The following is a 12673-nucleotide window of genomic DNA, read 5'->3' as shown; positions in this document are numbered from 1 at the left end:
CCAAGCAGACTATGAAGCTGGTTAGGCGAACCTGTACAACGTGTCACACTTTTGTTCCCTTTGCCACACGATATATGTTGTCGGGCTCAAGGCGATTATGTCATCCTTGTGCTAGCCCGACCTCTTTCTCGTTCGAGTGATACCGACCACAAACCAGATTATCTCATAATCCTAATCGCATGGCCATGCATATCTTGGTCGGATACACGACGGGCCCAGAGTATATCTCTCCTGATCGGAGGGGCAAATCCCATCTTGCTCGACCATGTCTCGTAGCATGGGTCTGGACAAGCCTGAAACCTACCTTTGTAACTACACAGTCACGGAGTAGCGTTTGGTCGGCCCAAAGCAAGTCTGTCACCATCCCGAGTACATGCGCCAGCTCAGGTCTTAGGACATAGAACCTATGTTGTACTAGAGACTCACAGATGACATATCGCTGCGTCTCATAGTTGGGTCTGTCCTACTCAGACCTTATCTCAACTCGGATCCGACTACGTCGAATCCGATCAGGTCTTTCCGTGTCCATATTATTCGGTTAGCATCCAATGCTCCACGGCTAGTGAGACCAAGCCATCGACCATGTCATATGCTAGTCTAGTCGGTTGCGCGTCCACACATCCCTTTCGACTAGGGACCTTTTAGTACAGTCATCATACAATGCATAGTCCCACAAACAAGTCACATACTTGCTGATACACATCATTGATAATGTCCAAGGACTATCTTTATTCATAAACACATAGGAAATATCATCCTACATGATTGCCTCTAGGGCATATCTCCAACAGGATGGTGGCGGCACCATCGACGGCCAGGGGAGGAAGGCGGCGGCGCGAGCGGTCCCCAGGGAAGTACGGCGACGACGCGATCCGGGGTGAGTGGGGCGGGGGAGGGAGGGGCGGCGTGCCGCGGGGAGGGGGGAGGAGGCGCGCCGGCGGGGATGGAGGTTGTGGCGTGCAGCGGGGGAGGGAGAGGGCAGTGCACGGTGGGGGAGGGAGATGGTGGCGCACCGACCGGGAGGGAGCGGGCGGCGCGCTGGAGGAGGAGTTGGGGATCGGGAGGGAGGTGGGTTGGTTCACGAGATTCTGTCATCGTCGCTCCTATATAGGGCCGAGGGTAACAGATTACTAGTAATAGAATAGTGCAGCCCTATATATATCAGAAAAGACCAAATCAACATTGCGAAGATAAACCTTGAAGTCAATTCAATGTTGAAGACAAACAAAATGCAAAGATAATGCAATCATGACGCCAAATGAAAAATATTCAGAAGTGTTTGGTGGTGGCATTACCCACCGTATAGGAAGTATTTGACCCAGACACGACGCACAATTATCGTGGCATTCCGAAGTCAAATTCCGTGTTAATGTATTCACACTTAGAGTGTAAATCTTCATTGATTGAAGATATACGTTACTTCGTGTGTTGCACATCTAAGTCATCAACATGCATAAGCGTTAGGATGTGTGTCCAATCACAGGACATTTGAGGATTCTTAAATATTTAGTTCACACCGCAACTTGCAAAACCTTTTCTCATCCAAGGGCTTTGTGAAGATATCTGCCAATTGCTCTTCAGTGTTGACGTGAATGATACCAATATCTTCCTTCATGACATGATCTTTGAGAAAATGTTGACGAATATGAATGTGCTTTGTCTTCGAGTGTTGAACTGGGTTGTTATCTTGATGGCACTTTCATTGTCGTAGTAAAGTGGCACATGCTTCAAGTGGATGCCATAGTCCTTGAGAGGCTTCATCTATAGAAGCTAAGCGCAGCAAGATCCAGCAGCAATGTATTCGGATTCAGCAGTGGAGAGAGATACACAGTTCTGCTTCTTTGAAGACCAACAGACAAGAGATCGTCGAAGAAAGTGACATATGCCTGATGTGGACTTGCGATCAACCTTGTCACTAGCATAATCAGCATCTGAGAATCCAAATAGATCAAACTCTGAGCCCTTTGGATACCATAATGCTAGTGTTGGGGTGTAAGCCAAATATCGAAGAATTCGCTTCACAGCTAAGTGATGCGATTCCTTTGGTGCCGCTTGGAATCAGGCACACATGCAAACGCTAAGAATTATATCAGGCCTAGATGCACATAAGTAGAGTAAAGAACCAATCATGGAGCATATACCTTTGGATCGACCTCTTTACCATTGTCGTTGGGGCCCAAGTGGCTTTTGGTTGGCATTGGTGTCGTGTACCCTTTGCAGTCTTGCATTCCAAACTTCTTTAGGCAATCTTTGAGATATTTTTCTTGTGATATGAAGATGCCATTACTCTGCTGATGGATTTGAAGACCAAGGAAGAATTTCAGCTCACCCATCATGGACATATGATATTTCTCTTGCATCATATGCCCAAACTCATCACTGTATCTCTTGTGAGTGCAGCCGAAGATAATGTCATCCACATAGATTTGGCATACAAACAGTTCACCATCATATGTCTTCGGGAAGAGAGCGGGATCTAGAGTGTGTCATACCAAGCTCGAGGTGCTTGTTTGAGGCCATACAGTGCCTTGTTGAGCTTGTATACCATGTTAGGACGCTTTGGGTCTTCAAAACCAGGTGGTTGTGCAACATACACTTGTTCTTCAATTTTGCCGTTGGGAAAGGCACTCTTTACATCCATTTGGTACAAAAGAATGTTGTTGTGTATGGCATAGGCTAGCAGTATGCGAATGGCTTCAAGCCTAGCCACAGGAGCAAATGTTTCATTGAAGTTAATCCCTTCAACTTGTTTATAACCTTGAGCAATGAGACGAGCCTTGTTTCTGACAACTTGACCATGCTCATCTTGTTTGTTGCGATAGATCCATTTGGTGCCGATAATATTGTGCTTGCGAGGATCTGGACGCTTTACTAGCTCCCATACATTGTTCAGCTCGAACTATTGAAGCTCTTCTTGCATAGCTTGAATCCATTCAGGTTCCATGAAGGCTTCATCAAATTTCTTGGGTTCAGATATAGAGACAAATGCAAAGTGCCCACAGAAATTTGCTAGCTGTGTTGCTCTTTAATGAGTGAGTGGACCAGGTGCACTGCTATCAATTATCTTCTCAAACTGTACTTCATTTGCAACACGAGGATGAACTGGACGAAGATTTTTCCCTTGCTGATCATTGTCTTCATCTTTAGCATTGGTTTCAGGCTGAGCAGTGTCTTCAGGCTGATTGGGTGCAGAAATGATGATTTCCTCTTCAGCCTGTACCTCTGAAGGAATGATCTCCCTAGTACCCATAAGCTTGATAGATTCACTTGGTGTAGCTTCATTTGGCAGGTGCTCTCTTTTTGAGCCGTTAGTCTCATCAAACCACACATCCATAGTTTCAACCACTTTGTAGTGAAAGAGGTTGAAAACTCTGTAGGAGTGTGAATCATTTCCGTAGCCAAGCATAAAACCTTCATGTGCTTTCGGTGCAAATTTTGAAGTGGGATGCGGATCCTTGATCCAGCACCTAGCACCAAATAGTCGGAAATAGCTGACGTTTGGTCTCTTACCAGTCAAGAGCTCATATGATGCCTTCTTTAGGAACTTGTGAAGATAAACACGTTTGATGACATGGCATGCATATCAATGGCTTCAGGCCAGAACTTCCTTGGAGTCTTGTACTCATCAAGCATCGTTCGTGCCATCTCAATGAGGGTTCTGTTCTTGCGCTCCATGATGCCATTTTGCTGAGGTGTGTATGGAGCAGAGAACTCATGTGTGATGCCCAATGTATCAAGATAAGTGTCGAGGCCGATGTTCTTGAATTATGTGTCGTTGTCACTTCTGATATACTTGATCTTGATGCCATAGTTGTTCATGGCACGATTGGCGAGTCGTCTGAAGACATCCTGCACTTCATTCTTGTAGAGAATTATGTGCACCCATGTATATCTTGAGTAATCATCAACAATGATGAAACCATAGAGGCATGCAGTGGTAGTAAGGGTAGAGTAGTAAGTAGGGCCAAATAAGTCCATGTGAAACAGCTCGAAGGGACGTGTCGTCGTCATGATTGTCTTTGAGGGATGCTTGGCCCTAGTCATCTTTCCAGCTTCGCAAGCACCGCATAGATGATCCTTCTTGAACTTGACACCCTCGATGCCCTATGACATGATTCTTCTTCGCGAGAGTGTACAAGTTCCTCATGCCAGCATGCCCTAGCCTCCGATGCCAGAGCCAACACTTTGAAGCTTTTGCTAGAAGACATATGGCTAGCTGTGGTCCTGCATAGAAATCTACCATATACAGATCGTCCTTTCAATAACCTTCGAAGACTAGAGATTTGTCAGATTCATAAGTACAAGGAAACGATATTTTACAAATATCACAATCATGTTCAGATCACGAAGTGTAACATCCCAAAATTCTAAATTTTGGAATATTATAATAAAAAATAGGATTGTTTGTTTGATTGTTGTGTGATGGATTGTGTCAAATTGGGTTGAATTTGAAACTTTTGAAAAATCTAATGAGAGGGAATAAAATGACTTTCCCAAAAGTATTCCTATGAATTGAAATTTCATTTTAGAAATCAATTCCAATTCCATGCCACTCAAGGATTTTCATGAGAGAGATAACATGACTCCTCCAATAATATGAAATAAAGTGGGGAATTAAAGAAAATCATTTTTAATTGCATTTGGTTCACTTTTGACTTTAAGTATATTCAAATCCCCCTGACAAATTTCAAAATTCAGAGAGGAAATTGAATTATATTTGAATTTTCAAAACTCAGGAAAAATACATTGAAAAATATTTGATATTTTAGTCAAAGTCATTTTTGTGAATTTTGAAAAAATAGGTTTTAAAAATATTTTCTTTTGGCCTTGAAAAATAGTTCATAATTTTTTCCATAAAATTCTATGAATTTTGATATATTATAAGCCTATGGAACTTTTCGTTTTAGTTTCTTTTCTCTCGCCGGTTTTTATTAAAAAGAAAAAACAGACAGACTGAGCGACCCATATCTATTTGTAGCACTGGCGACTTATACCAATCGACCACACAGGGCGACTAGAATTATCTTTCGCTCACGGGCGCAACATAGCAGCGGCAAGGCCAGTCGCTCATGTTCTTCTACCTCTGCTCTTTGTTCGTCCAATTTTCAGAAACAGAAAAAAAACACGCATGGCGCCTCCACCTCTTCCTCTCCCTCTAGTGCTCAACACAATCATCCTTCGAAAGTGTTGGTGGCCGGGGCGCCGGCGGAACGCTCGGGCCGGTCGCGCTCCGTGCGTTGGATCTCTTTTGATCCAAGGATGCTGTTTGCGCCACGTGTTACCAGACCCGTTATTTTTTTTAAACACGCACGGGTTATCCCTTCATGTGTTTTGCTGCAACCGCACGAGAGGGTCATTTTGGTTCGAGGAGGCAGGGCGACCGGCGGGCGGCTGGAGATCAGGAGCGGCGGCGGCGGCCCAAGGCGGATCTCGATTCTCCGGCGATCTATGGCGCCCCCGGATGGTAACTCTCCCCTCGTCCTCTCCCTATCGTTGTGTTGTCTCCCCCTCCCCCATTGGCTTTAGGGTTAGGGCGGGTTATGGTGCGGGGCGAGGTTCCCGCGGGCCGCCGGCGGCGCCGGCGCGGACGGGGATGGGGTGGTGTTCCCGCGGGTCGAGGGAGCGGGCGGGTGGTGTTCCCGCAGGGTTGTGGGAGGGGGCGGGGGTGGTGGTTATTTTGGTGGCTAGGGATTTGGGATGGGATTAGGATCCCATTAGGATTTGTTTGTTCCACATATATGTAACATTTTTAGATGCAAAATGTTCGTGGCCTGTGATAAGTTCAAAATGTTGTCGTTAGTAGCTTTTTTCAGTGGTGTTAGTAGCATTTTTAAGTGGTGTTAGTAGCTTAAATTAAGCACTGTCCAACTGAGGATGTATATTTTTTATGTGTGCTTATACATTTTTCCTTTTTGTAGATGTTGCAAGCACCTCTGGTGAGAATGAGGGGAGTAAGAAGGCTAAGAAGAAGAATAAGAAGAAGTACAATCTATGTGGCTTTAAGTCAAGGTTTAACTCAAAAAGGCTGGCTGAGATTGGGAAGCAAGTATCACCGGAAAAACAGAGAATCATAAGGGAGGGACCGTTTGGAGACTTGTTGGACATCCGGTCTTTCAAGGTGCCCCATGAGCTCATTGAGTTTGTTGCGATGAACACGAATCACATACTCTCTGAGTTCAAACACAAGAACAAATCTATCACCTTCAGCAAGCTTATGGTGAAAAGGATTTTCAACGTGCCATCCGGTGATAGACCCGTGAAGCTTCTAAAGAAGAGTGATGAACATGATCTTCGCAGCATCTACAAGGAGGGGAACAGGGCTCCAATCGCCCATGTTGTCAAGTTGCTCACTAATTGCAGTGAGGAGGACGTGGTTATGATAAATAGGACTTGGGCACTCCTTGCGTTGGCAACAGTTTTGTGCCCAGGCACGGGCAATATGGTGAATCTCGAGTATCTTGCTTCCCTGGAAGATATGTCTTTGGTGCATGAATTCGCTTGGGATGAGCACTTGTTGGCACGAGCGATGGAGGAGGTTGGAGTCTTTCAAGAGAAGAAGAGGATGCAAGCAAATATAGAAAAAGCAGCAGAGTTTCAGATCGCTTCATGCCTTCCCATGTTAGCGGTATGCAACGCAACATTATGAAATACCTCCATCTTTTTTCTTTGCTGCATGAAACCTTCTGTACATTTTCTATAGCTCGCATTTATGTTTTGTTGGCTAATGTCCTTTTTACATTCCATGCAGATCATATACATGGGTCATATTGATATCCCGCCCGGCCTCCCAAATGAGCATGCCATTGATTATTCCGTGTCGAGGATACGCTTTGTTTGCCAAAAGGATTTTGATTGGTTGGATAAAGTTGACAAGAACAAGCTCACTCTTGTCCAACCTTTCTACGGGAAACACACCCAAGTAATTTTGCTACACCCCCATGTTTTTTGCTCACTGAATTTGCATGTAGCAATCTTTGCTTTTCCATTTAGGTTATGGCGGCCTTCTTATTTTGTCTCCCCTCATGTTTTGTTTTCCTAGATCCGGAGTTTGTGCAACACCCCCTATGCAGCACAACTCATGGGACAGGAAGTTGGTGCTGAAGCAGCCAGTGGGCAGGGAGTTGGTGCTGAAGCACCTAGTGGCCAAGGAATCCAAATTCAAGGTGCTGACATTCAAGCAAAGGACTCTCAATCAAACGAGGCTCAACAAAATGTTGATACTGAACCACACCTATCATCATCGCTCAACGATTGGCTGCAGCAATCATTCCCTAGCATGCAAGATCTAAGGGTACTCTTTCACAATCTACACTATCTTTTTCATTGTATTCATTTCCTGTTTACCTTTGGCTTTGCATTATTTACTATACCCAGTTGCAAGTGTATATTTTGTTTGCTGCATCCCTCATTCTGATGTGCTACAACCATGTTCTGTTTTTGCTTCATATGTGGTTTAAGTTCATACCTACTAGGCTTTTTTGCTGCATCCATATGTCTAGTGTGCTACAACTACATTCTGTTTTTGCTTCAAACATATCATAACTTTGCTACATCCATATCAATAATTTGCTACCTAGAGGTATAGACCATTTGTTTTTTATGCTTCATCCATGAAAGTAAATTGCTACAATCACACTATTTATTTGATACATAGTGACACAGCACCACACCTACTTGTTTCTTGCTTCATCCATACCTCTAATGTGCTACACCCACATTTGTGTTTTCTTTACATCCATACTTCTCAAAATCTGGATATACTTGTCACTAAAAATGTTGGACACTTGCCTTCTTGTAAGTACCAACTCAGTTTCAAATGCTCTACGACAAGCACAAGGGTATTTTTGCAGCAGAGGTGGATGGTGTAGTAGGCAAGTTTGGACAGTGTTTAAAGGGATTGCAGTGCAACCGGATGGCCGCTCTCCTTCGTGATGTTGGAGACGCCATCACAGCTACCAATGAGCCCAACTTTTCCTTTGAAGCACCTATCATGGACGAATGTCGCGGAAAAGAGAATGATGCTAAAGCTGCAAATGCCGACATTGGTGCTCAAGCTCAAGCTCAAGGTACAACACCTAGCATCAACAAGGATGAAGTCACCAGATTGAACCTAGAAGTTGCAACAGAGGCTGCGGAAAATCGTGAGCAACAAAGAGTGAGTTTCGAGATGGAAGGCAACGCCTCACCTCACAGCCCCCCACTCTTCTATGATGCACCCAGGAGTGCGACAGCCGGCATTTGGGACGACGAGCCATCTTGTGAGTTGTTCCCAAAGGGCTCCGAAGACTATGAGATGATGCATTCCACGGATGAGCCTACAATTAAGAAGAGCACAGTCAGCCCCATCTATGCAAACATCCCCGTGTTTCCTGTTCCTGTTTCAGACGATGATGACAGCCCAAGTATGCTTCCTTCCTCTTGCATCATTTCTTTTTGTTTTTCTCCATATCATTTTTTCACATTTGTGTGATTCCAGCAAATTCTTTTTGTACAATCTCTTGCAAACTCATCCATTTTTATTTTTTTGCTACAGCTCCTAAGATGGTCGCTATGGAAGAGCATTTTGCTGATGCAAGCAGTGGCCCTAGCACACATGACAAGAACACTAGGAAGAAGAGGATGGCCAAAGTTCCAGCCATAAAAAATACCAGGGCAAAGAAGCAAAAGGTCGACAATGCTGCAGAAATGTAAGAGAAGTTTGTGAAGCATGGAAAACCATTGAGGAAATCACAACCCAATGAACAAGTGTGAGCTACCTAAGCCCTATCTGTTTTTGTTTTCTATTTTTTTTCTGCTCGAAACAAATGATTCATTCGGTTGCATCTATGGTAACAGGACGCCTTTCATCAAGCTAGGTGGATTTTTCATTGGATACAAGAAATTCCTTGTATGCTTCAAGCCTCGCGGGGATATGAATGATGAGGTTATGTCCCTATGTATCGAGATGAACAACCTTGCATCCCGTGCAGCAAAAGAAAGGGATGTGAAGAAATACATATTCTCAGTCCACGCGGGGGTAAGCTTTTGTAAAAACAAGCAATGCTTCATTCCTTTCTTACTTTCACATTTTCGTTGCAACACACACTAACCATTTTGTTGTATCTTTCAAGTAGATCCTACTAAAACAAGACCCATCAACCTTCCAACCAGCAAAACTCATGGCTGAGCTTGAAAGGGCTATGAAATTGTTCAAGGTTCAAAAGTTTGACCTCGTAAGTTTCACGAAGCTTTCTTTTGTTCCACACCACAAAATACTAACAAATATGATCCAATGATGACGCGGCTGTAACATTTTTTACATGTTCTGAGTACCTTTTTGCCTTTCTTTTGTTTTTTCCAGCTTTTTTTCACAATTGTGCATGATCGCCATTGGATAGTTGTTTGCGCAAACTTGCTTCACAAGCAGTGGAATGTATTTGACTCAATCCATTCAAAAGGAAAACAATCTCCTTTGAAGAAGCAAGCCAATAACCTCGTAGGCTCATGCTCTCTATTTTTTTCTGTTTACCCTTCTGATTCATCTACATAAATGCCCTGTTGTCATCTTTACACACCTCATTTTATTTTATTTTTTGAAACTTTTGTGTGTGTTTTCGGTGCTAGATCACAAACTTTACAACCCTCGCACAAGAGTGCAGTGAATTCAATGTCAATGTTGGATCCTTCGCCCGTGTTGACCTAGAGGATTACCCAAAGCAAGATACCCTGTGAGTTTTCTTTTTGAATTTTTCTTCAATCATGTTTTTACATATCATCATCAAACTAGATCACAAACTTTTTGAACTTTTTCTTATCTCACAGATGTGATTGTGGCTTTTTTGGGCTCAAATATGTGGAGAACTATGATGGGAAGTCAATGAGAGAGTTCAAGCAGGTACACATTTTTATTTTTTTGTCTTGTCATTTTGTTACAATCTACTTTCTTTGTTTTCAATACTCATGCAACAGAAGAATACCATGTGTTGTTTTTGCTTCATATGTGGTTTAAGTTCGTACCTACTAGGCTTTTTTGCTACATCCATATGTCTAGTGTGCTACAACTACATTCTGCTTTTGCTTCATTCATATAATAATTTTGCTACATCCATATCAATTTTTTGTGGTGGATGGATGTGAACTTTTTGCATTCACCACTCCATGCAACACAAGAATAACTAGTATCATACTTGTTTTACCTTTTGTTTTCAATACTCATGCAACACAAGAATAACTAGCATCATACTTGCTTACTTTTTGTATTCATTTTTTACAGGAAGACATGGCGCGATACCACATCGATGTGGCATACAACCTTTTCAGTCACCCAATGAACAATGCCCCAAAGGAGCGGGCGTTCAAGGATGAGTTGGCGGCTTGATTTTCTGGAAGGTTCAAGACCAACAAGCTTGTTTCTTCGTTAGGTCTAGATCATGTCCGAGGTGGTAGCGTTCTCATAGGATTAGAGTAGTGCGCGTTCGTATGTAAACTGTTGATACCTCCAGTAAACATATGTGTCCTTTTGGTATGTAAGCCGATGATAACTTGATATTTTGGATGATGCACTTATGTTTTTAATGGATGGGTTCTTCTGTTTGCCAACTTGATCATGCATTGACAATTGTTTTTTGTTTCGCTGGTTCTGAAATATGATAATATTTCAAACTTCATCCATCGAAGTTTCAAGGGAATCTATGTGCATTTTTTCCCTCAAAAAATAATATGTGAATGCTACCTTGTCACACACTTAAATTGCTGGAAGCTCACAGGAAATAGCTACAACCTTCTGTTAGATTTGTTGCAGAGCCAAAATATACATTTTTACCTGCAAATTAGCTACATCCCTACAATATTTTTGCTGGAAGCATAATGTAAATAAGCTTCCTTTCCCAACTTTTGCTGTACAGCTAAATCAACACTTTAAATCATTCAAGGATTTTTCCTTTTCAAACTTGTTATTTTTGCTACAACCATGTTTTAAAAAGCTTCAACCATGTTTCCTAAAAGCTGCAACCATATTTTGAAAAAGTTTCAACCATACTTTGAAAAAGTTTCAACCATGTTTTCCAAAAGCTTCAACCATGTTTTTCAAAAGCTTCAAACATGTTTCCTAAAAGCTGCAACCTTGTTTACAGAAGCTTCAACCATGTTTTCAAAAAGCTTACCCCATGCTTTTCAAAAGCTTAAAACATGTTCATTACAAACATGGATCAAGCTGTGGTTACAACAACCATTGAGTAATATTCTAAAAAAAATATAAGGAAAAACCCACATTCTGCTTTTTTTTACAACAAAATTCTACAAATTTTGGCACCATCATACTACAAAAAGTAAGCTCTCACAAACATATAACAATAAGAATTATTTTAAATCAACTCATGTAAAAAGGAACATTCTGCTTTTTTTCAAACCACGCATGTAGTAATATGTTGCAATCCCACAAAACAAACATTCACAGCTAGTCAACACAACTTTTTATCATAAGTCATGGGGTGTTACAAGGAAATTCATCATTTTTTCCCTCATGAAAATATCCTAAAGTGTAAGGATTGTTTCGACGCCCGGAGCTTTCGCGCTCGCACTCGCAGCAAGAAAAGCTGCAAGGAGTTGGCAATCCTTCACGTTGTGATCTTCATCTTCACAATATTTGCATGGAGTCTTCTTTTCCTTTGGCTTTGGAGCTTTCTTCATTTTCGCTGCCTCCTTCTTTGCTTTCTTCTTCATTTCATCTTCTCGAATCTCAATTAGTGGCTTCCTGCGCTTCTCTTTCTCTTTTGGCCTCCCTTTCTTTGCTGACATTGGTGGGTTCCGCAGTCCTACGGGGGGTGGATCCCGCTGACCTGTACTTGGACCCCCTGAGACTTGTGCATTTTCTGCATGACCTTGGGCTTCTTCGTCTCCTGCAACCCCATCAGTTGCTCTAGCTTTTATTGCAGCAACCCCAACACTACCCTGATCAATTAGCCCAGAGACAAAACTATAAGCTTCATCATTGAAGCATGCATCAGAAGCGAGTTTCCCAAACTTCCGGCATAGAGAGTTAAACTTTAGGGTGTTTGTCGTGGGGACGCCGAAATGCATAGCTCTATGCCCATCGCCCGGTTCAGGCGCAAGGTCGGTTGCTCTCTTAGACCATCTTGGAAGCATGTAAGTTGCAGGTATCGTTTGCACGTTCAGGTGCACCATGACACGGATGATATGTGGGCAGATCAGCCCACACATCTCAAACATGTTGCAGGTGCACATGTATGTCTGATCTTTAGGGGCAACACGCACCGTGTACACTTTAGGGTTGACGCCATAATTTGCAACAATGCGAAACCAGACGACACCGTGCAACCCTTGCAGCTGATATTGCAGACCATAGCCTGTTGATTTAGCCAACATTTTTTGAAACTTGGAAAATACCTCTCTGGTATAGAAATCTGCAGCTTGCTTTTCAATGTTGTAACTGCAAACAAAAAAGCTTCCAACATCAATAAGAATTGCTACATATGTTTCAAAGAAATGTTGCAACCCCACTGTACTGGAAAACTAAAAAAAATGCTACATGACTCTGGACTTACTTTCCCCAGAGTGGCGGCCTCGTCGCTTCATTGATGAAGCCAGCATTGTCTTCACGATCAAGCATTAGCTCCTGGCAAAGCTCAAACTGCTGGACAAATGTCCAAACCGAGTCTGCATTATGATTTAAAGT

At 42.7% G+C, this 12673-nt stretch overlaps 1 pseudogene; it reads left to right on the top strand.

Annotated features, from left to right (window-relative positions):
- Nucleotides 1-792: 792 nt before the first annotated feature.
- Nucleotides 793-10525, top strand: LOC123076137 (uncharacterized; annotated as a pseudogene).
- Nucleotides 10526-12673: the final 2148 nt, after the last annotated feature.

The sequence above is a fragment of the Triticum aestivum genome, chromosome 3D, assembly GCF_018294505.1.
Source record: "Triticum aestivum cultivar Chinese Spring chromosome 3D, IWGSC CS RefSeq v2.1, whole genome shotgun sequence".
In the NCBI taxonomy this organism is placed as follows: domain Eukaryota; kingdom Viridiplantae; phylum Streptophyta; class Magnoliopsida; order Poales; family Poaceae; genus Triticum; species Triticum aestivum.
The sequence above is the reverse complement of the archived record's forward strand: the minus strand, read 5'-3'. Positions and strand labels throughout refer to the sequence as shown.